Below are 3,692 nucleotides of genomic sequence, written 5' to 3' on the forward strand. Positions count from 1 at the left end.
CCATGGAGGGTGCTGCTTACTGGATGCTTCTCGTGCTTGCTCAGTGTCTTTGTTAGGGTTTTACTGCTGTGAAAAGACACCATGGCCAAGGCAACTCTTATAAAAGACAACATTTAACTGGGGCTGGCTTAGCTCAGTCCATTATCATCAAGGTGGGAGCATGGCAGTGTCCAGGAAGGCATGGTGCAGGAGGAGCTGGGAGTTCTACATCTTCATCTGAAGGCTGCTAGGAGAAGACTGGCTTCAGGCAGCTAGGATGAGGATCTTAAAGCCCATGCCCACAGTGACACACCTACTCCAACAAGGCCACACCTCCTAATAGTGCCAAACCCTGGGTCAAGCATATACACACCATCACACTCAGACTGCTTTCTTATAGAACCCAAGACCACCAGCCCAGGGATGGCACTACCCACGATGGGCTGGGCCACCTCCCATCAATCACTAATTAAGAAAATGCCTTACAGCTGGGGATTTGAACTCTGGCCCTTAAGCTTGTGCATCAAATGCTTTACCCACTAAGCCTTCTCCTAGGCCCTCCTTTTTCGCTTTCTGTCTACATAGTCTGTTACTGAGAGAGGAGTTAAAGTCTTCAACTATAACGGTGTTTGTTTCTTCTTCCTATATGATCAGCTGACCTTCCATATCTCCCGTATCTCCGTTTGCACACGTGCAGCATTGGCGTGTCTTCTTGGATTGACCATGTTATTGTTATATACTGTTCTTGGACATTTGGCTCACTCTGACATCCTCCGACGTCTGTATCTCTGCCACCAGCATAGCCATTCCTGCTCCTGTTTAAGTTTGTGATGTGTAACACATCCACCCTTTCTCTTACTGCCCACCTGTAACGTATTTGAAGTGAGTTTTGTGTAAACAACATATAGTTAGGTGATGTGTGGGGTTTTTGTGTGTGAATGAGTATATTTTATTCATGTTTTCTTTTTGTTTTTGTTGTTTGAGGCGGAGTCTTTTCATATAGCCTAGCTGGCCCTGGAGTTCATTATGTAGTCCAGACTGGGCTCAAATTCAATATACTCTTATTCTGCCTCCTGAATGCTATGGATTATGGCAGGAGGGTGTTTGCTTGTTTTTAGACAAAGTCTGCTGGATAGCCTAGGGTGGTTTCAAATTCACAATTGCCTGCCTTCCTGCCTCAGCCTCCTGATTACCAGAATTATAGACATGTACCACCACACTCTGAAGGGACAGAGCTGTTCTAATCTGCTTAGTGAATGACCCCTTATCTAGTAAAAGGTCTGGTACATGGCAGGTGCTCTGCATAGCTATGGTGGGCTAAGTTGGGCGGTCTGAGGCCATGGTTAGGGGAATGCGAAGGTCAGGTTATTAGAGCACAGGCTACCAGTTTCGGCACTTAAACTTGGTTGACTGAGGTAAAGGCATTGTGCCCCCTCTCAACCCAAGGAACCCTCACTGAAAAGAGAGAATAGCCCTTGGTTGAGATTCTGCGGAGCAAAATCTCAAGGCAGTCAGAACCAGAGTTGTTTTCTTTGAAGGGGAAGACTGTGCAGGTGCCTGGTCCTAGGCTCAAAGATGCCTCCTGGTGGCAACTGCAGCCTCTGCAGGTCACTGTTGAACCGATGTGGACTCACCAGGGAACAACAGGTTTGAGGGTTCATGTCAGTCTCAATCTTGTCCTTTTGTTTTTTTTGTTTTTTGTTTTTTTATATTAAAAAATGTAATACTGTTATTTAACTTCAAAAACATTTCAGCATTCTAAACATACAAAAAATAACAATGTTGCAAATTGCGTTTAGGTCCAGAGGGTTCTTGAACTTCCATTGGTGCAGTAGTTCTTTGCTTTGCTGACAACGATGAGTTCTACAGTTTCTTTAAAAGGTTTAAAACCTACTGCACTTAACCAAAGAAAAAACTCCAAACACTTCTCATGCCAGCTGACCCCTCTCCCTTTCCACAAGTAAGAATGTCAGCAGAATGCTATGCCACTATATACAAAAACAGGGCAACCTGAAGCTAAATGGATGCCCACCGCAGTATCAGCAGGTCCAGCCTCACAGTGCACGCCCCAAGCTACGCCCTGTCCAAAAGGCATCTTCCCCTCGCAGCCTCCACGCCAAACAAGGAGCATCAAGAATCTGTCTGGGTTGTTTTGTTCTCTTTACAAACTATAGATATGTACAGTTGACAACTCAGGATTTCTAGCCAATAACCATATAGTTAACACAACCTTATGAGTTGAGAACAAAATGCCAGAAACATCTTCAATTGCCTTGTCACATCAACAGCAAAGTGCACTGAGTGAGGAGGACAGGAGAGCGCCTTTTCAATTTAAAAATGTTTGGAGCTATGTACAACTTTGATACAGTTTCAGGGTGCTCCGGACACCCACGGCCACTTCATGTAAACCACTGACACTTTGAGAAACTACAANATGATCGTGATCAAATTTTGTAATTAAACCTAACAAGGGCAATAGACACAACTCAGATAAGAGATGTGTCAATCACAGCGCTCTCCTACTCTAAGGCATTCACAAGGAGACAGAGTTTTTATTCATCTTCCTCCTCTTCTTCCTCCTCTTCTTCCTCTTCCTCTTCCACCTTTTTTCAGGCAACTTTAGCAGGACCCTTGGCACATCAAACGTCCCTTTAGACTGATAGCCAGCAACATCCTTCTCATACTTCTCCTTCAGCTTTGCTGCCTTGGTGATGTATGGCTGCTTATCACTGTCACTTAAGTTATTCCACATCTCACCCAGCTTTTTTGCCACATCTCCAATGGAGGTGCCAGGGTTTGTGGATTTGATCTTGGGGCGGAATTCAGAGCAAAATAAGAAAAATCCAGACGGAGGTCTTTTGGGGGCATTTGGGTCCTTCTTCTTCTTGCCTCCCTTAGCTGGTCCGTAATCTTTCATCTCCCGATCATAGCGTATTTTATCTGCCTTTGTCATTTCATCAAACTTTGATTTCTCTTTGCTAGACATGGTCTTCCACCTTTCAGAGCACTTCTTGGAAAACTCTGCAAAATTGATGGGAACCTCTGGGTTCTTCTTCTTATGTTCTTCCCTGCATGTCTGCACGAAGAAGGCATAAGCAGACATCTTGCCCTTTGGTTTCTTGGGGTCACCTTTAGCCATCCTGACTGTATTGTTCGCTAGTCTGGGCAGCCCTTGTCCTCTTTTTATCAATGTCTTCATCAAGGAAGAACTTTGGGGAGGGGGAGATGAGCTGTGTGTCTCTCCACCTTCCATGAAGATTTGCTAGGTCCCTGTTGGGGTCTCCCACCTCCACTAACCACTCCCTCTCCACAGGTGCACAGGCATACCAGAGTGCTACCCAGATCTCCCAGAATGCAGTGCCCTCAGACTGCCCACCATCGCTAGGACTGCCCACCATCGCTCGGACCGCCACGGCAACTTCAAAAGACTCAAGGGCATGCTGGGAACCCTTCCTAACCCTTCCTTGTACTTAAGCAAGTTCGATCAATAAAAATCGAGCCTTGATCAGAATCTTTGCCAAGGCCTCCATATTTCTTTTCGCAGCTCTTTTCCCTTTTAGGAGTTCCCGCCCTTCAGTGCGAATCCAGACCGGAGTGTTTCTGCAGGCAGAAACACTCAGGTCCCCATCTCTGGTCTCTAGGGCTACTTCCTCTGTCAGGGAAGATTCTGATATCATCAGCCATGGGATCATCTCCTTCGGGCTGCCTCGGTT

General features: G+C 45.9%; 1 pseudogene; it reads right to left on the minus strand.

The window, feature by feature from the left end:
* Positions 1 to 2,475: 2,475 nt before the first annotated feature.
* On the minus strand, positions 2,476 to 3,140 carry LOC110319454 (annotated as a pseudogene).
* Positions 3,141 to 3,692: the final 552 nt, after the last annotated feature.

Source organism: Mus pahari, chromosome 3 (assembly GCF_900095145.1).
Source record: "Mus pahari chromosome 3, PAHARI_EIJ_v1.1, whole genome shotgun sequence".
Taxonomy (NCBI): domain Eukaryota; kingdom Metazoa; phylum Chordata; class Mammalia; order Rodentia; family Muridae; genus Mus; species Mus pahari.